The following is a 22,175-nucleotide window of genomic DNA, read 5'->3' on the forward strand; positions in this document are numbered from 1 at the left end:
AATTTTGTAGGCTAAAATTTATTCATCAAATTTCGTTTAACCCCTAATTGATAACAACTATAAGTAATTTTTTTAAAATTCTATATCTCAGCGAAATTTTCCTTTTTTCAATTGAGGTTCTAATTTTTTTTTAATTAATTAACAAAATTTGATTACGGTTATGAAAGTTGTCATTGCATACTTTTAAAAAGTGTGGGTGGGGGGGGGGGGGGTCTTTGTCCGAAAATGCCTTTAAAGTTAACATTTTTTTTTTTATCACTAACATTTAAAAAGTGTTGAATTTACTTCTCGTATTACCCAAATTTCGTGTTGAAATTTGACACAAATAGTTTGTGTTAAAAAATATTGTGTGGACTGTTTTTAACACATAGAGTATTTTGTCTTTAACACAATATTTTTTACAGTGTATATTAAAGTAAGTATGAAATATAAAAATAACTTGGATAGAAAAAAACAATGTTTTGTTGTTAAGTATATTGTACGAGATATTCGTAAGTATGACAGTATTAATGTACTGTATAAAGTGAACATTATTGTTCTCTTAAAGAAAATCAATTTTTCATGATAGATAGATACAAAAGTCGAGTAGGATGTTGAGGCATTTTCACATTGTGGTTCATGAGGCTTTTAACAAATCCACAATGACGCATGACAAGAGATTGACTACAGAATGAAGAAGAATAAAATCATGGAATTTTTATACTGACACGTACAACATTTGTAAAATACTTTTATCTTATTTCTTTTTTTTTACCAATGAGAAGATTTGCCACACAAAGATTTTATGCTTTTCCCTTAACTGACAACCAGTGATACTGTTAGGGGTTGGAAACTCTTCTTTCGTCTCCATCATCATTTCTTTTCTCTTGAGATTTTCCTCTTTTTTTTTTTAGGTGGCCTGTATATGAGTTCGTTGAGTATTTCTCGAGGGTGTCTCGCTTTAAGTTAAAATTTTCAAGGCAAGAGATCATTTTTCCAAGCATAACGATTGTTTTATATTATCATATATTTTTTTTTTTATATATTAAAATCAGTGATTGATATTTTTATGGAATTAAAAAAAATTCAATACTTGGGTTTATTTTTTCTACCGAAAAAATTTTTTTTTCTTATAAATTTATATTAATATGAACTTGTAATCAGATGTCGATCAATAAGACCGTCTACGTCGTTTTTATAGAAGACATTACGATATATAAAATTTCTTTGTATTTTCACGTGGAAAAAAAAACGTAAATGAAATAGAAACGTAGACAAGTTTTTTTTTTATTCGCCCTTATATATATACATATTTGTTTTTTATACTTTTATTACTATTTTCATTTCTTCTATTTACGTTTACTTTTTTCATTTGCTACTTTTTTTTTTTTTTTTTTTTTTTTTTTTTTTTTTTTTTTTATTTATTACATTTCGTACGAGTGTAATAATCTCAGAGAATCGTGTTATCTTCTCAAAGCCCCCGTTACGTCTACTTTTATTTTTTCCACAATACAGTCAGTTGTGGTCTCGACATTATGGCCTCGACCACCTTTCGCTTAGCTTTAAATATTGTATATAATATATACATAATATACCCGAGTTCTTCTCGCACTTTATGTCGGTTAGGTCAATCGAAAAAGGCAAGCATAACTCCCTGATTTCTTCCTACTGGTTACTCATCACTTTAAGACAGTCGCGTCGAGCGCATTTCGCGGTCTCACTGCTTATTATTTATGACCGCAGGATGTTGTGACGCTTCACATTTTACTTTTTTTTTTTTTAGCCTTAATAGTATACTCTGGTTCATCTAACATGCCAACATAATAATTTTAATGATAAAAAAAAAATATGAATGTATATGCTAAACATGAGTGTATTAATTATTAATTTACATAATCACTTCGTTTGGATTAAATTTTATTCATTTTTTAGTCCATATTAAATTTTGTCGTAATTAATTTGGCGGAAAATTTAAATAAAATTTCTACGCGAAAAAAGAATAAAAGAAAAAGTACAGTTTCAAATATTAGCGAAGTCCCGCGACTTTGAAACTGTAAAAACTATAAGACGTAGCAATTAGTGCAGTTTCATTAGTTCGAAACACATTAGAAACTGTTAAATTTGGTATCTATAATATAGTAGTCTTAGTTTTATTACAGTTTCAAACTATAGTACTGGAAGTTTTTTATACGAGGGCTGCACTAAAAAGTGTTATTTTTCCATTTATGAGGTAAAAGACCTACTTCCCCGTACGAAAAAGTATATTTTCGGGCAAATCTGAATATATGTCGCATATATGAGACATATATTCAATTTCGCCCGGATATATACTTCTTGTACGGGATTCTGTTTATATTTCTTGTTTATTGAAAATAATCAAATTTCGGTGGGTTTTCGGCCAAATTTCGACCTCTTTCAATAATATTTTAAGGCTTAAGCGAGATTTCGGCCGAGTTTAGCCTTTTCAGCCCTTTTTCGGTCAAATATTATCACCCGGGTTCTTTTGGAATTAGTAATGCGATATAAGATAAAAGACAGTACCCGATCAAGAAACTAGAACTAGATCACTTCGTATATTTGTATATCTATATTTAGTAAAATTAAGTAAATATAGATATATGAATGTTTGGGTATGAATACATGAGTGTTTGGGTACTGGGTCTCTTATCTTACACCTGTGAAAAAAATTTTTAAATGAATAATTTATTATGGGAATTATGACGATATTCGAAATTGTCACAGGAGGAAAATTTTGTAAATTAACCCGAAAAAAAAATTTTAATAACATTTTATAATTATGTAAAATATTTAAAAACTCAAATTTTCAAAAACGATCTTAAAAAAATCTATCACCCAAAATATTTATATATCATTTTTTAAAAAACGTATCACTAAATATTTGAATATTATTTTGATTAAAAAATTAATCACTAAAAATTTTTATTTTCAAATTATATTTAAAATACTTTCTGTTTCATAAAAAGATAAATTTTTAAACAACAGGTTTAGTTGATATCTCAAGATTTTAACAGACAATTTATACGGCGCCAATGAAAATGCAATATAAAGAAGCCCATGAAAAATTATTAAAAACCATAAGGTATTTTATTATCATTCGTCAAATATATCCAGCGATATTAAACGACTAAAGAAACTCTAAAAGTTCATCACCCCCACATATGTGTACCTAAAGTTATGATTATAGTCTCAAGGCTTGAGAATAGCAAGAGTCTGGAGCCGTCATATTGACGCCATGTAACAAGCTCTGTGCAACGGATGCTGCTACGTCGCACCCACATTCATCCCCTTGAGTTAAAGTGAAGGAAACGTAACAAGAGGTTATATAGTGGTGTAGGACCCTGGCTAGAGTGGTGTATAGAACCAGTATGTAGAGGGCTGAGGTAAAAGTATGAAGTAGAATAGGAAAAACGTCTAGAGAAAAAAATAAGTAAATAAATATAAAAAAGAGGGAAAGGTATCATCACATCGTGCGAAAGGGATGAGATGGGACGAAAAGCTCACGTCCTTTTTATTTCACAACCAGAATACGTCACTGTAATAAAAAAGTCAGAAAAAATTGGATTCGATTCTCCCAATATCTTATGGGATATAAAAATAATATAGAAGAGCCCGAAAAAAAGCAATGAATTATCTTTTTGTTTTTATCGATGAGGATAAAAAAATGTCTGATGAAAATATAAAAAAAATATATATCACAAGAGATGAAATAAAATTTTTTTAATTATATTTTGAAAATGACTTGTGTTGGTCACGTGCTCAGATATAGACGTCGAAACCCTCCCTTCCGTTGGGAAATCACACAAAGGCAGATATCAAATGAGTGATGACACGCAGTGCACATGCAATAAATATATGTATATATATAATACGCAAGCTCAATATTGTAAGTTAAAGACAATCTATTTACGTCAAATGATTCTGAAGATTAATTAAATATTTACGATAACAAAAAGGCATAAAATAAATGAATATATTTATAAAAGTTAATTAATTATAATAAACTTACTAAAAAATATCGTGGATCCATTAATCATATTATTGAATACAGCAAATAATAAAAGTAAATTTTTAAAAATAATTTACAAAATAGCACCACACCCACACAATTTTTTCACTTACACGTATTCAAAAAATTTTATTTTTTTTTAATTCATTAATAAAATTTCGTTTATCTTCAGGTAAACGAGCTCAGTAAAAAGATGAAAAAAAGAGAGAAAAAAAAAAAGAAAAGAACAATATCCACAAAGTGTCGTCCTGTTTGATATTCACATAGTACAGAAACACTTGCGCGGGCCGGTTGCCAACAACCCCGAAGAGAGCAATGCACCCAGTTCAGACAAGGGTCAGCTATGACAAAAAATATCTAACGAGATTTAAAAAAAATAATGATAACTGATGATAATAAAAATCGTAAGAATCAAAGTACCGGCGAATCGATAAATCAGATAAAAAAAAATAACTACCCCTTGTTATAAAATAGCAACGGGGGCGTGGATGCGTGAGGAGTTTTCACTTAAAGACCGATAAGCAACGATAAATAAATATGATAAAATAAAATATGAGTTGAATTCAATATTTATGTGTGTAGTGATATGATAACAATCACTTGCGTATAATGAGGATCTTCGACTACACGGTCAGGCCATAGACAGGCCGGGTCTCGATCAGCCTCACTCGGGGCACATCTCGGTACTGGAGGGTAGCAGGTGGCGCCACAACACTACATAGTATACTCTGGTGTACATATCGGAGGGGTTGAGAGGCGTGGATTTTGTTGCTTAGCAACGAGTTGAGATCGACCGGGAGAAACGCTGCATTCCCTATCAGCACTTGGTACTTTTGAGGGTAGATTGTGTGTTCCTTGTGCTAATTCCATATGTTGATTCTGTCAAGTGTTAACACGTGTGATTCCCGATTCAAAATTTACTTCGATCAACCGTTATAATTATTGCAATCAATAATTACTACCGTCCGAGGGAATAATTATCGATGCTTTTGAAGGCAGAGGTCAATTTTTTACTCGAGCTATGAGGGACTTGATCAACATTTAAACAGAGAATTGTAGAAAATGAAACAGGCAAAAAAAAGGTCATAATTGAGAATGAGGTAAAGGGTCTGAGGATAATTACTCTCTGCTTTGATTAAATATAATTGTTCTTTTCTGTTATGACGTCATAAAGAATTTTTAAGTTTTGAGAAATTTATTTTTGTTGTGAATAATAAAAAAATTTTTATTGCTGAGTTAAACAAATAATTTAAAACCCCACCGTTATGTTGAAATTAAAAGTTTATACCGATATTTGTATGAGTAAATATTAGTTCACATGATATTAATTAACGCAAGCAAAAATTTGTTTATTAAATAAAAAATATTTATTTTGTAATAATTTTAATTGAATTTAGTAAGTTAATGCAGTAATATTTGAAAGTTACTTGTACATTAATTAATTAAAAAGTAAGTGTTGTGCTGTGATAAATTTATCGATTAGATTTGTCCTCAATTGCAATGAGTAGCCACAGGCACTCAGAAAGTTTAAGAAAACTTAGTCAATGTACCGAGTTAGTATGAACTTTTAGTATCTTTATTGACTTCTCTTTCGAGTATTCTTTCAAACTTCTGTTATTTTAATATATATATAGATATACACGTATATTTACTGTTTTATTGTAATGAAAATAAGATTATTTTTCGTCTCACTGAAAATGAAACAGATTACGAAAGCAAATAAATAAATTTGATAAAATCTGAAAAACAGTTGACCCTGGCGCCGAACCCAGGATTATGCGCTGTCTTAAAGCTCGGAGAGCTCGAAGACGTTATTATTTGTAAATTTTTAAATTTGAATCTAAAAAACACTAAGACGAAAAAAAATTCATTTCAGAGAAAAAAAAATAATTACGATCGAAATTAATTTTTGAGACTAAGCTTCGATGAAATTTTGAAGCAAATCGGTCGAGCGGTTTACGGGTTATGCGAAAAAAAACCTCAGAACAACAATTTTTAAAATTTTTATTTTTTTACACAGAAAAACAGGATTTCTTGGTGCAAAAAATATTTTACACTATGAACTGAAGACGAAAATTTTTTGCGGAAAGTAATCCTATTCTGTGTACACAGAAAAAAAAATTCTCGACTGAAAGTAAATATTCTTGATTCAAGAAAATTTTTTTGAAAACCTCGACTTTCTCGGATAAAGTACAAATCTCCTCTGACCAAGACAAATTTTCTTGGCTCAAAATAATCTTGACTTAGTTTCCGAAAACGTTCGTCTTCCAAAATATTTTTTTGAATCAAGATAACTTTTTTAACTTCCCGCTAAGAAAATTGAAAATTTTCAAAAATTTGGGAAGTTATTGGTTTCGGTCCGATTTACGAAAATCGAATTTTCATCAGATGTCGACGTTTTGAGGTCCTAGGAAGCTATTCTGACTACATTCAAGATGATGTCCGAGTGTATGTATGTATGTATGTATGTACGTACGTACGTACGTATGTAAATACCTGTATCTTTTGAACGGATGAACCGATTTTGAACTGTAAGGTGTCATTCGACGCGGCTTGTCAATAACTTGAAGCTGTGAGAAATTGAGCTTGATCAGTAGGGCTCGTTCAGAGATATTCCAAAAATAAAATTTTTTCAAAAATGTTTTTTTTTGGATAACTTTTAATGTGCTCGATGGATTGGTTCCAAAATCGATTGGGCTCTAAAGCTTTATAAGCCGCGTCAAATGCCACCTCATCCATCAAAATCAGTTCATTCGTTCAAGAGAAACCGTTGTCGAAATAATTGAAAAAAAAAAATTTTTTATTTTTTTGAAATATCTCTAAAACGACTCGATTAATCGAATTCAAGATTTGATCAGCTTTAGAACTTGATAAAACGTGTCGATTGCCACCTTAACACATATAACGGGAAGTTAAAAAAAAAAGTTAATAATTTTTATGCCATGTAAATTTGAATATGATGTTCTTATATTATAAAATAATGAATAACCTAAACTTTGACAGCTTTTATTTGAGATGGTGTAAAAAAATTAAAAGTTAATTAAGTTATTTATTTATTTTTGTTGTTGTTGTTGTTGTTGTTGTAAGTTTTAAGCTGGTAAGCTATTGTATAAGCTTACGTACTGAATTTTAGTGAAGGTTGTAGAGGCTAATGAGAATAGATAAAGAAAAATCACCATAACGATCGATCCATCGACGTTACTGTGATTTACGATCGGGCTACGTCATCGGGAATTCTTGAAGATCGGGTTTACGAGTCGATTACTTATTCGAGTATGCACCAGATCGTGAGTAAAGAATAATGTATGGATACAAATTACTTAGTGATGCGATTTTATTGATCCTAAAAACTTCAAGATATAAATAAATAAATAAAGAAATGTAAGATCAGAGTATGTACATATGTAAGTAATATAGAAAAATCAAAAAATGAACGAACGAAAATGAAAAAAAAACAAGACTCTGTTGCTGGATTCGTTCGCTGAAAATCGAATCACTTTCCAAGAGAATTTTAAACGTTTTTTCATCAAGAGTTATTAATCGAGCCGCAGCTGCTGCTACATAAAAAATAACATTCATTCAAAAAAAAATACTTGGCAATTAGCTGACATTGTATTCAGTAATTCATTGCAAAATTATTACGCATGTGCGTTAAATTGTCTACGTTAACATTTTTTAAACAAACAAACAGTCAATTTTTTATTTAAAAATTTCATTTAAATTTACGTTTTTTTCTGTTGTAAAATAAACAGTTAAAAAAAAAGTGCCCTGATCAAATATCTACGTCATTCGAAGTAGTTTTTTCAAGTTAATGGAGAAAGAGGTAGACATCGATTAATCGATACGATGCCTTGTTATTTAAGAGAATTCGCAAAAGGTTCCTGGTAGGAAATTTGATAGTCTTACTCATGGGATGCATGGAACGGTAATTTAATTAAACCCCTTCAACACACGAATTACTTATAAAAGAAAGAGTGTCTATAAACATATATATGTATATAAAACACCATTTTCTCCCTTTAGTTGATGACAATGTTAATGATAAAAATATCCACTGGTAATCTTTTTAGTTAATTATTCTATTTATTTTATAATTGAGAATTTAACTTTTGAGATTTTTAATTAAATCACGAAAACAATTAATTAAAACTTTAAAATATTTGACGTTATTTCAATGAGTAAAGTTTTAATAATTTTTTCATTTGTGAAATGTAAATAAGTTCTCAATATTTATCAAACTGAACAAAATATTTAATCTGGAATAATTGCCCGTCGAAATTTAGAGCCTATTTTGAACCTTTTAAAGTTGGATCTATTTCGGACTTGGAGGCTTAAAATAGAGTCTGTTTCCTTGTTAAATTGGGTCCGATTTTGGTCCCTGAAGTGCTACAAATTTCCGTTTTCAGCACTTTAGGGTTCAATATAGGATCTGATGAAAATTAAAATTAGATCCTATTTTGAACCTCTGAACCCTATTTTATTGTAATAATAATAATATTCATATTATTAATATCATTAGCATTATTAATATTATGATTAATAATAATCTATGTTGCTCTGGATTTTATTTGCATTTGCAATAGTTAAAATAATTTCAATCAAAATCATCAAAATATATAGCAAATGCTATTAATAGTTCAATTTTTTATAATAAATTAATAATAATATAGGAATAATAATAATTAATTTTATATAAATTTCGTTGCATGTCAAAAAAATAATGCTTACAATTAATTTTTAAAAATCTTTAATTTTTTATATCATCATAAATAATTTAATTATAATGAATCGAAATTTATTACGGGACTAATATTGTCGGAATTGAAAGTTCAAAATCGGACCTCTTAGTGAATGTTCGGACCTCTGGGTTCAAAGTCGGAGCTAGAGGACCACAGGGCTCTCAATCGGATCTATTTCGGGCTAGAGAGGCCTATATAGGCTCTAAATTTCGACTTGGGCATGTGGATTTAAAGATCAGAAAAAATTATAAATTTGTAGTGTCGTCAAATATGTAATAATGCTTTTAATAACTCGAATGATATTTTTATGTAATACAAAAATATTTATAATACTGATGTTAGCAGACGTCTAATAATTTTTGGATTTTTTTCAAAAGGATAAATTATAGAAAAAAAATTGCACCTATAGTTTTTCAAATTTCACACGTGCAAATTTTTCAGTATTTTTTTTGTAACTGAGTCTTGAAATAAAAATCCGAAAATTTCTAATTGACTACTAACTTCAGAATCATAAATATTCAACACATCAAATTTTTTTATTTAAAATTTTCTGACTAATAATTCAAATTGAACAGAAACTTTTTCTTAAAACACTCGAGATAATGATAATGACTAATAAGCAAAAGACAAAATGTAACGAAAGAAAATCCTTGCAATCAAGAATCCACTTGGTACTGAGCCTAACGAATTCCTCCACTAGAATAATGAACGTCTGTATATTTATTCTTTGTATCCCGTTGTGCAGCAACAACCCTCATTCAGATCAACTTCCCAGTTTTGCAAGTCTCGCCCCAAATTTACGCCAATTTCTCATCCTTCTCATCCACTTGATTCTCTTGGTACTTAAGGACGCATATATATAGATATATATATTGTTTATAAAAGTGAGGGTGATTTATGCACAGCGTAGATAAAATATAAAGTACAATTAATATATGCAAGGGTGAAGATATGATGGGTAGTAACAATAAGAGCATAGGAATCATCTCACTCTTATTTATATTTATATATTTATATATTTTTTTTTGTTTTGTCAACATAATTGGCTTTGCATCGGAAAATCTTTGTAATACCTTATGGATGCATAAGTATACGTACTCCCTCTCATTGCGGCAACCACTTTGATATCTTTTGGAGGACGACGTATAAGGCACGAAGATTGTGTGTACGCATTATGTTTTTATGGGCGTTACTTTTACCGATTATACTTAATACCGGTGCATTGTAAATTTACCGATAAATAAGTTATTTTTACTTATAATGGAACTAATGCAAATACATTTTTTATCTTTATTAAAACAAGTTTATTTTTTATGGTAGTTTTTTTTTTTTTTTTTTTAATATAAATTGATTGAGAAGTTTATGAACGCGATTTAAAGAAATTATTGTTTTTACAGAAATTTAAAAATTTTTAATAAGAAAAGAAAATTTGCTGTAATATTTTTTTTTTACAATAAATTTATGAAAGAAAGTTGGGCGAAAATTAATAAATGGCTGAGCAAACTAAAAACGGTATTATAATTTAGTGATTTTTTTGTTTGTCTTAAGTAGAAAATTATTCGAGAGAAAAAATTAAAATACTTGGCACGGGTAAGAAAAGTATTTGTACTTTTTTTTTAATATTTAAAAGTTTTATTTAAATTTTTTATATTTAATTTTGAACTTCCCGTCATGAAAATCGACGATTATCGAAAAATAAATCGAAGAATAAAGAGTTAATTTTACACCGATTTTCAAAAATCAAGTATTTATCAGATGTTGATGATGACCATGTGCGTGCGCATATGTGTGCAGGGGGGGGGGGTTGAACTCTATAACTTTTCAACTACTTAACCGATAGTCAATAGACTGAGAAATTTTAAAAATACGAAAAAAAAATATGTTTACTTTTTAGTTTTTTTGAAATTTCTCAGAAACGAGTTGATTATACTGTGATTATGTTATCAAATAACTTTATATAGACTGAATATTTTTTTAAAGAACACGAAAAAAAAAAGAAAAATAGAGTCGCAAAAGTTAGTGAGGCTTAGTTTAGACTAAAGACTAAATCTCTTGATTGAATCGAGTTAATTAAGTTCAAATCTGAGTGACCTCGATTCCAGATGCGATTCCGGACGCCTGGCAATGATCCCTACTGCATTCTCTCCCCCGTGGGTTCGATAATTTACTCAGGATATGCGACATGCACGAGCACTTTATTTGCGTTGTTAAATGAAAACCATTTAACTTTTGCGCGTTTTATATAGGGTCACTCTTATACTCACCTGTTATAAAATCCATCCCCTTATTCGCCTTTTATTTGTATTTCAACTATATACATAATATATAAAAGTATACATAACATATATTAGCTCGATTTTTTTGTGAATTGTCAAAAATTGTCAGTTTCATTTATATTTTCAAATGTGGAAAAGAAAATAGGTGACGTTTCCTGCACAGAAAAATAGGATTTCTTGGCACAAGAATTTTTTACTTGTCCCAAGAAAATTTTTTGCATTATGAATTGAAAACAGAAATTTTTTTACGGCGAGAATGAATTTTCTCAGAGCAAGAAAAAACTTTCTGAGTCAATAAATTTTTTTTCGTCCCAAGAAAATTTTTTTGTTCAATTTATAATACAAAAAAATTTTTGCGCCCAGAAATTATTTTTTTCTGTGTGTAAATAATAGAAACTAGAATACACCTGAAGATCGAAAAGTTTTTTGCGCAGCGAAAATGAAAAAAATTTATGTAATTTGTCTACAGGGGTAATAGGGGGTGGCCTACAAGTTTCGGCTGACATACTAGCGCCCATGTGAAACATCTCAGAAATCTAGTAGATTTTTTACTTTTGATTTCGTTCCGCGAAAAACGTTTCGATCTTCAGGTACATAAATTAGATTATTAACCAAAAAAATAAAAACTGGTTATTAAATTAAAATAATTAATGAAACAAATAAAAGAAGTATAATATTAAGTATTTAATTTCAATATGTTCTGTAAAAAAAAAAATGAAAACTCAAGACAAAATAGTAAGCTCGTAAAAAAGCTCATTAAATTGCAATGTTAAGTCTTTGAATCTTTAGAACATGAGGTTGTCAATTTATTAAAAGACCTCCGTAGTTGAACTGAGAGAATAAACTGGATGATGCACGTGGTATAGTGGTAATAGTGGGAATAGAGGTGGTGGTGGGCAGTGGAAACAGGAGCACGGTGAGAAATAGCGGGAGACTGAGAAAAAATAAAAGGAAATAAAAGTAAAGGAAAAGGAAAACGAAGTGATTAGCGAGGCGCATCCCGTTAGAGTGTAAATACTGAATAGACTCTTACTCCCGGTAGTTCTAAATTTAGATTTTTACTTCCAAGTCACTTTAGTTTTGTCGTTTAACCAGAGTTTACTGTATGAAAGGTATATAAAATCACCAAGGGTCTGTACACCTTATTCATTTTACTTATTTTGCATCTTCGTCTTTTTCATCTTTAAATCCACCCACATGTTTTCGCTTGATGTCGTCGACATCATGCTCGTTGTCGTGAGCCACGAACACACTACACATGAGAATTTACCCAACAACAGTCTGCTGCTGTTATACCAAGCGCATTGTCTCCTGGCCATGTTCTGGCAACTTCTTTTACGCCTGAAAAGTACTGTCTTTACTTTGTTTATAGTAATAACTCACATTTTGCTGTACAAAAGCTGTGAGATAAATATTACGCTATAAGTATTCATATTTCAGACATTCATTTTTTATTTTTTGTCTAAAGTATACACATTTTTCTCCATTAATAGATGAAATTTTAATTTCGGTATTCATAGTTTTATGAAAAAATTTAATATTTCATGAATTTTCTTATTTTCCAGTAAGGAAAGAGACCCAGTGCCCGATCAGGAAACTAGTATTCTTTTATCTTATATCGAGTTACTAATTCCAAAAGGACCCGGATGAAAATATTTGACCAAAATAGGGCCGAAAAGGCTACAAGGAGAAAAATGTTGGCTCGAAACCTACTAAACGTAAATATTCACTGATTTGCAACACTTTTCACTGATTCATTTTAAGAGAGTAATAATTTTTATTATGCTGTCGACCAAACTTGAAGCAGGAAATGAAGCATCTAAAAAATTACTATGCTATATTACAATACTTACTCTCTAAACATGAATTAGTGAAAATAAGTGAATATTCACTAATTCAAAGTGGAAACCGAACCACTTGTTTCAAAAAGTGGTTCGTTTGGCATTCAGAATTAGTGAATATTCACTTATTTCACTTATTCATGTTTAGAGAGTACTACGCGCGAGAAACTTATCGATGAGCTTTAATAACAATTACTTTCATACATTATAATAATTTTGATGCGGCATAATCATTTTTCGTACGAGCATAATTTTTCGTATGAGTATAATAATTTTTTGGATGCTTCACTTCCTGTTTCAAGTTTGGTCGACAGCATAATAAAAATTGTTAGGTTTTGATGCATCATTTTTCTCCTTGTCAATTCGGCCGAAATTTCGTTAAAGCCGTAGAATATTATTGAAAGAAGTCAAAATTTGGCCGAAAACACATCAAAGTTTTATTATTCTTAATAAACAGGCTGAAAATTGACCGATAAATTGAGTCGGCCTATTTTCGTTATTTTTTGGGCCTAATTATCAGCTATTTTTCAGCCTAGAAAGTTTTCAGCCTTGCGTTCACTGCCTGGGCCTTTTCTCGGCCACATTTCGGCCGTGAAAAAATTTGATTATTATTTTGGCTTGAAATTTTTTTTACCTAGGGACGTATTTTTATTCGTTCTTTTGACTATAGAGAGTTTTCCAAAGCCAAACGGGTGTATAAGAATGTAAGTCTTTTTGATTCCGAAAACTTATGCATTACGACTTTGAAATTATTGGCGACGATCATATTTCAAATAAAAAAGTCAAAAAAACTTTCATTATGACAACTCAAATAAATAAAATTCACTTTTAACGATTGTTCTACAAATATTGAACTTTCAGCTGTCTATTCATTATTGAAGGAACATTACAATTGTCTTTTATTATCAATGCATACATTTACATAGATTACAGCACCATTAGCTAAATGTATTCGTTATAGTACCACCAAATATGTACAAACTTAATGGAGAATTACGTGGCCACTAATCACTAACGGAGCTTTTTCTCATGTCAATTACAAATTCTTATTTAAATATTCAAATCAAGTCTTGGAAAATCACGGTGAAGAAAATTCGTTAACGGAATGAAGAGTCGTTGACAAAAAACTTTTAAATATTTTGAATAAGTTATTGTTAAAAATTATAATTTGTCATGAAATTTCTTTTTTGAATAATCAAATCATTTTTTTTGACGTTTTCAACTGTTGTTACTAATATTTTAGAGAAATATTGAAGAAGCTTTTTAGTATTTCACTGGAGGACAACTGACAGAGTCTCTATTGTTCTCGATGGGTTATTAGAGTCGTCCAAGAGGTTTTTTCGTTTCGTTGGGTCAATTTTTAAGAGAATACTAGAATATATGAATGGGTATACTCAAAAGAATAGAAAAAAGTAATATATATATGTATATATCTATACACATATATATATATATGAATAAAATAACTAACGTGTTGGCATACTGGAATCGTTTATGTGGTCATACGTGACCAAGCAAGTTTTTCTCTCATTGCTTCTTAGAATTTTTTATTTTATTTTATTTATTTATATATTTTTTTTCTTCCGTACTGTAGTATGCCATGGAATTCCATGAAGATGGTAGAGAGAGAGAAGGATAGGGAGTGAAGTAAACTATGGGATTCAGGACCAGCTATACATATACAATAGAATCAACGAGTACTCACTACTGCTTGTACTCTCCCCTGTTGGGTTACTGGTTACCACATTGCCATGTTCTCATGACCTCGTAGCTGACCATTTACGATTCACTTTACGGTTTATGCGATGACCGTCCACACACGACGATGGATCATCGATTATCCCACTAGTGCAATCATTTATAATCCCCTCGCAGAATTTGCGATTGCGCAGTAACCCTAGCAAACTACATAACACGATAGAATATTATATCTATAGATAGTTGTGGGATAGGAGCTTTAAACTTCGCTGGGAAACTTACAATATAATACCTCAATGGGAATTATTCATTGTGTTTAGTTAATGCTTCAAGCTTAAACTATGTTTCACTTTACAGAGCAAATATATCCGGCTCGAAGGACCAAGTCTCTTAAATTACTCTACTGTTCATTACTTATAGACATTTTACTGTATTGTATAGTCAATATTGGTAATTTTAATTCAATTCCCATTGATAAACAAAGATTTTTCTAGAGAATTTTCATATTATTGTTCATCAAAATTGAAACCAGTAAAAAAGCTATGGTTTAATGGTACATTTTCTTGCGGATGATTGAGTAGTCTAGAAATTTTTTATTACTGTACACTTTTTGCTGCGACAGATGCTATAAAATATTTTGCTTATTTAAAGTTTAAAGTCCTGTAGTTTCCCGATGATCAACTACAGCGCTTTTAAATTCAAGACTTTTTTAGAGCATTTAAATTTTTTTTCAGATATATATCATGCGCTATTTGGTAAGACATTTTGACATGACAATATACTAAAAACCAACATAAATTTGTATCCTGTTGGTTAAATGGGCAATTGAAAAATGAAAAATTAGATGTATCTGAAAATCGGAACATTTTTCGCACAACGAAAATTTAAAAAATTTGTGTAATTTGACTGCTCAAGGAGTAATTCGGGGTGGCCTGCGATTTTCGGCTGACCTATTAGTGCCTTTGCGAAAGGATTTTGATCTTTAGGTACGTAAAATTAGACAGAAAAAAAAATAGCTTTTTTTTTCAATATACTACAAGTTTGTCAACGGAATTCAAAAAAATAATCGATTTTTCGGACCACCCTTACATTTAAGACAATGTATAAATATATGAATTTCAGTTTCAAATATATGTAAATATAAACAAGCAAAGTGAAATCTTTTTTAATTAAAAAAATCATCAAGTCGATTTATTTATAAGAGATAGAAATCGAAGTTTAAACAATTTCTTTAATGAAAATTAAACAAAGATTTGCTTTGACTGAAAGAAATGTAGGTCAATTCGATAATTATCTCGTTGGTTAAATGTTAGTATAGTGGACTTTAGAGGGCTATAGTTGAATTTAATACAGGTTCAGCGAAATTTCATCGAGCATTAAATAAAATGAGTAAAAGAAAATTAATAGAACAGATAAGACTGAAAATTTTCTTGTCTCGCGAACTTGTTCTGATTCTCATCACGTGTCTGGCAACTATCCAGCTAACATATTCCGGTGACCGAACGACGTTTCGTTTAAGCTATTCTCATTTCGAGAGACAGTGTCCCGTAAAATTGTGAATCTCAACTTATAGGTCACAAATTCATTAAATTGTTTGAAGCTCTACCTGTCTTGACATTCATTAAACAAGACCATACATTTAAGGAATTTACAACTACGATTATATAATAGAGATTTCAAATAATTTGTTATTATTTATAAATTGTAACGTTTAAGTTAAACGTTGAAGTCATGAAAGGAATGTTATTACTTTCATATATTTATTATGATGTGAGGGGCAGAGGCAGCCGATCGGTTCATGTGTGGCTCGGGCGATCATCAAAGTTAAGCAGCACCGAGCGTGGTTACTGTTTGGCTGGGTGACCGCTTAGCCATGCATTGAGCTTGATCGGACGTCTCTGTGCGCTAGGCGCGGACTGAAGAGCCAGTGATCGGTAAAATGGGAATTTTATCGATCACTGGAACTTCACCTGCTCCGAAAAATGACAGCTGTACTGGCAAAAGGTTTTCTCTGTGGTTTCCCTTTGCCGCTATACTCCCACGGCAAAAAAAGGTGGGGTATAGGGCATCACGTAATGATGCAGTACAGAAGCACAAGTCGGTCCACAGCCGCATGAAAAAGAGGAGGGAATAGAAAAAGGTAGCGATTGCGATTAAAGGCAAGAAGTGTAAAAGGCATAAATATGCTATACACTGTTAACAATAATAAAAAAAAAAAAAATATATTTATTATGAACTTTCATATTTTTATGTTCTGATAATTTGTAGAATAAATTAATATCTATCAATTAACAGTAAATTACGGTATTGAAACATAAATAATTAATTTAATTGCTATTATTTGAAAAAGAAAACCCATAATTTGTAAGGAAATAGTTTTACTTTGTAATTTTTTTTTCCAAACAAACTAGAACCTCAACAATAAAAATTATTAATTCATATTACCTGTGTAAAAAAAATTCATTTCAAATTTGTTCCTGACAGTGAACTTCTAAAATTGAGACAATTTTGAACTTTGATATGAACATTTTTGGAACCAAATTAATGAGAAGAGTGAAAAACTTTCCACTTATGTGGATTTTTCTTGCGAGTTTCTATTTTTTAAGCAAACATGTATTAAAATGAAAATTTTTTGAGTTCATACTCAATTCTAATCACTCATTTTTTGTAGCAATTTTGAACAAATCAAAAAGTGGAAAAAAGCTGACCTTCCCAAAAAGTTCTCATAAAAGTAAAAAAATGTTAATAATTATTGCACGCCTCATAACGCGAAGTGTTTGAGGTAGTGCATTACTCTCAACATGTTAAAGTCAAGCAATTTTGCAGACTTCAATTGCCTCTGTTGCATTTATTTTGTATTCGTAAGGTAATACAAGTACACTGTTATCAAGAGGAATGCTCTCATTATTTCATTCGATGTGTTTAAAACACTTTTATTTTGTTAAATATTAAAATAAAATTGTTCGTGGACGTCCGGATGTCTGTATCTATTTAATTCTAATTCCTTCGGTAGAATACTTAAATAGTAAATTATTTTGTATTTTTAACTAAGCGTTATGAGGCGTGCATTTTTGGATTTTCTAAACTTTTTTTATTTTTTTGTTGCCTCATACCTGAATAATTTTTGTGAGAGTCGAAAATGTTCTTAAATCCTAATTAATCTCTTTTCTTTTGTTTTTCAAACCAAAAAAATTGTCAAATCAAATTATTTTGCTCAAATAATAAAAAAAAATGCTAAGGAAAAGCCTTCACCAGTTCAAAATTGTCCACTTTCAAATTTTGTCAAAGTTCCAAAAATGTTCAGCTGCACGTTCAGAATCGTTTCAATTTTGAAAGATCGCTGTCATTAATTTTTTTGGAACAAATTTTTTTTTACACGGGTATCTATATATAAAGGGCTGATATATTTTTCAAAAATACGCGAATAGTCTTTTTTCTCAAAAACGTATAGATCAATTGAAGTGAGCGACTAATGGTTCTGACGGACTGAGGGTCTTTTACCTCAAATAAATTTTTTTCGAAGGATAATTTATCAACTTGAATTATTTGATGTCCGAAATTTTGCCATATGTCATTATAATAAAAATTATGAGATGAATTACGTAATTAAAAACGAGGTTATAACTTCCGTATCTGATTAGCTTGAGTTCATCAATGGTTGCAAACCGGAAGTTGTATGACCTTCGAAAGCATTAACGTATCACGGCGCTGGATCATCATAATTTCCTGTTCAAGTTAAATATATATTGTTATTCATTTATTCAAAATGAACCCCACATTATTAGCATTACATATGTACATTTATATTTAGATGTAATTTATATTAAAAATAATGTTTGTTATTTTTAGTGGACAAATAAAAATGTAACAATAAAATAAATTTAGTAACATTAACAGTAGCAATACAACGTCACTAAAAAGCTCGTCACATTAAATTATGTAAATGGCTGTACCCTTATTTGTAGAGACCACTACTCGACATACAATCTCATTGCCCACAAGGCACTTTAACAGGTAGAACAGGAATAAAGAAGTGGAGGAGGAAAAGAAGGAGGATATGAAAGTGGCGGATGTTAAGACTACTCGTAGGATTGTGAACGGGTGGTTGAGAAATAGTAAAATAGATATAAGATAGAAAACGAGAGGAAGAAGAGAAGTGTAAAAAGGTTAATTCTCGATGGGTAGTCCTGGCTCTCACGGCTACTTATCATGATAAATAAATTTTTTATTTGTCAGGATCGCAAACTTGGCTTTTAAATCGTTTTAAATATTTATACTATAATTCTAACCTTCGTCCTTTCAGTATCTTTTATTTATATGCTATCTTTTTTATTCTCTTTAGTGCAATTAAAATTTTTAGTTACCTCCTGCTGAAATGAAAAATATCCTAGTACAAAATGACACTACGAGGAAATCCAGGCATAATTAGACGTCGCTTTTAAAACTGAAAGATTTTTTTGTTAAAAGATTTTAAGTTACGGTTAAAAAAAAAATGGCAGGCCAAGTCGGTCAGCCGGAGAAATGCGGCCATTTTGAAATTTTTAGTAAAGAAATTTTTTGTTTTTGTTGCCTGAATTAACTAAAAACTGAAAAACAAAATCTAGGGTAAAATGAGTCACTGTAAAAAAAATATAAAAAAATTGTAGTTTAGATTTTGACAAGTTGTTGATTAGATTTTTGAAATTTATGAATCAACGAATTTCAATAGTGACCCATTTTACCCTAGTCATCAATCTCTGGTTTGAAAGAAAACAATTAAGATAACAAACACTTGAAAATAAATTTGTTTTTATTAAAAATTTTGAACTGAACGCACTATCCAGGCTCACCAACTTGCCCCATTCTTTGATAAATTTTTTTAAAAATATGCTGAGTATGAAAATATTTCTTTGTATCGAAGTAAAGAGCAAAAGAAAAAAGTTTATCAACTTCAAAGTTTTGTAAAATGATAAAAACTTCTTTATGCTTCACTGTAATTATGAATTATTATACTTTTGTTTACAATTATTTGTTCTTGAATAATAATTCTTAATGGTATGCATATACTTTTTATTTAGTAGCTTTTTTATCACTAGAAAAATTTTCTTTATAAAACAGAAAATAAATATCACAGAGAAAGCTTTTTCTTTTAAGTTTAATTATTGTCTGATGTTTATCTTCCATTCAAACATTTTAATTCAATAACTTGTTTATCTCAGAACTTCCTTTGTTTACAAATAAAATGAAAAAATAAAAAATGTCGGAACTTCTAAAAGCGCACACCTCGATTGCTCATAATAATTATTAATATTTTATTTTTTTACCATTACTTTGATTATATTATTATTTTAATCATTTTTGTTATGATTAATTTTTATTCAACTTTTAAATTATTAATAAATTTTTTTTCATTCTTTCGGATTAATTTTGATTATTTCAAATTTTTTAAAAATATCCCGCCTTTTTGTCTTAGATGTCGCTCTTCTTTTTCAAACCTACACTTGTACGTTAGTGCTGCTGCCAGTAGTTGGTGGTAAGAAACAAAAATAAGAAATGGCAGCTAAATTTTGTATGAATTACCGGTTTTAAGTTTTTTTTATTAATTACAATTAAACAAAAAAGACTGAGACAGTGGTTTTCAATGGGTTTTTTGCGACAAAAAATACAAAGCTACTAAAAAAAAATTAGGCCAATTTGTTATGCTTTTGGAAAGTTACCGTGGTTCCGAAAATTCCTACAGAACAATTTCCCGCACTGGTTTATTTTTATTAAAATAATTTACTGTCGAACTTGGATTCCTTTATCTCGGAACTTCCCCTGAATCTTGACCCCCACTACGAGCTATGCTGTCTTCCACCTAATACTATACATTTGTATGAAACTGTATATTTATCTATAGATCATTCATGTAGATGTAAGAGCGCATGCGTAATAGTTAACTTTTTAAGGAAGAAGGGGCATCCGTTAACTCGGAAATTCCATTAAATTTCCGCTCCTCTGTAGGCTAACTGTCCGAATTAACGGACGTCGACTGTATTAAAAATCAATGAAATAATGAATCGGGTTAATATCGGGTCGAAATTGTTTTTCAATGGATTGTCTTTGTACTGGTATACAACTTAACTCATTTTAGTGTAATCCAAAGAGTACAGATATGATTTAACGTGAGTGAATTAGTCAAAAAACACTCTAAAACTAAGTGTGTAGTCGAAATTAACACACTTGCCGAATAACATTGAAACACCATAAGCAATATATAGATTTTTAACACACCGTGAAACGTATTTTAAGTGCTCTGATTAAAAGAAACGATTCGAAACGATTTGCAATGTTCAATGCCCAGAAGAAAGACGATTCAAAAGTATTCAAAAATTTTTTTTTAATAAGGGTGACTACAAAAAACTATAGTTTTGTTTATGGCCTGAAACATAGAACACATTTAATATGTGTTAAAATAATACACTTGTAACACACTTGGTTTTAGAGTGAAATCACTTCGATCGTAAGGCACACTACCTAAAACTGAATCAGTGAAAATTAATGAATATTCACTAATTCGGAGTGAAAGTCGTACCACTTACCCCAAAAAGTGGTACGACTACAACTCTGAGTTAGTGACTATTCACTATTTGCTGGTAAATTTTGCTAATTTACTTATAGAGAACACAGGGCGTTCGCGCTTGAAATGTGAAAAAATAAAATAAAAAGGTGAATATTATTTTAGATTCCAATGAAAGGGAACGAGAGAATATATAAATTGACACGAAATGGTACGACGCTGATAAAAACAAACAAATAAATTGTAACAAGAGTTCCATGGATAGTAATTCGAGATATCGAAAGACTAAAATTCGCTTTCAGACAGAATTCACGTCGTGCTTCACTTGATAGTTTGTAGAGGATCTCTCTTGTAGTTATCGTTATCTAGTTATTTTTAGCTGGGAACAATAGAATTATTTTTTATTTGTTTTTTCAAATCGCTAAGTTATTATTTGCAAACGAAAAAATTTTACTTGTAATTTATTAATTCAGAAAAAAAATAAAATTTTGATTTAATGAAAAATGTAACTGATATAATGTTGATAAATTGTATGAGAAATTACTAAGGCGATGATGTTAAATATCTCCGCGTTTTGAAATGTACAGATGTAAAAGAAAATAAAAAAATAAAATGAACCGAGATGAAATAGAAGGCAACGTGGGATTTATTAGCGCGCCAGTAGAGAATTTATGCAGATTCTTGCAGGTGGCAAAGTCTTTAAGTAAAATAAATAAAGAAGACTGAGTAGAAAGTTTTAAAAAACAAAAAAATAATAAATAAATACAGAGAAACTAAAAAAATTAATTTAATCTCCGTAGTTTCAAATATTCATTAAGCAAAATTTCTTGTTTAGTAAATTAGTTTTTATTATTTTAAATGTAATTCCTATCATCTTTCGCTTACGGGGTAACGGTAACCGATTTTCAATTCAATTTAATTTACGGACAAACATTAGAAACCTAAAATAGAGAGTCTTTAGCGTTTTTTAAAGCCTTAAAAACGAGCTAGAAATTTCGTATTTTCAAAAATTCTAATTCGTCGCCGAGAAAAATTGTTTTAAAATTCTCATTTACTCTACGAGTGCAACAAAGACAG

At 30.0% G+C, this 22,175-nt stretch overlaps 1 protein-coding gene across 11 annotated transcripts in view; it reads right to left on the minus strand.

Annotated features, from left to right (window-relative positions):
- The window catches only part of LOC130672164 (SH3 and multiple ankyrin repeat domains protein 2-like), a 216,854-nt gene that overhangs the window by 73,100 nt on the left and 121,579 nt on the right, over positions 1-22,175 (minus strand). The window contains exon 1 of one of the 11 annotated variants that reach the window (XM_057476517.1): positions 4,007-4,025. The exons of the other annotated variants lie outside the window; for them this stretch is intronic. The gene's annotated coding sequence lies outside the window, so the exon portion shown is untranslated. Of the gene's footprint in view, positions 1-4,006; positions 4,026-22,175 lie in introns of those variants that run through there. 11 annotated transcript variants of the gene reach the window in all.

The sequence above is a fragment of the Microplitis mediator genome, chromosome 7 (assembly GCF_029852145.1).
Source record: "Microplitis mediator isolate UGA2020A chromosome 7, iyMicMedi2.1, whole genome shotgun sequence".
Taxonomy (NCBI): Eukaryota; Metazoa; Arthropoda; class Insecta; order Hymenoptera; family Braconidae; genus Microplitis; species Microplitis mediator.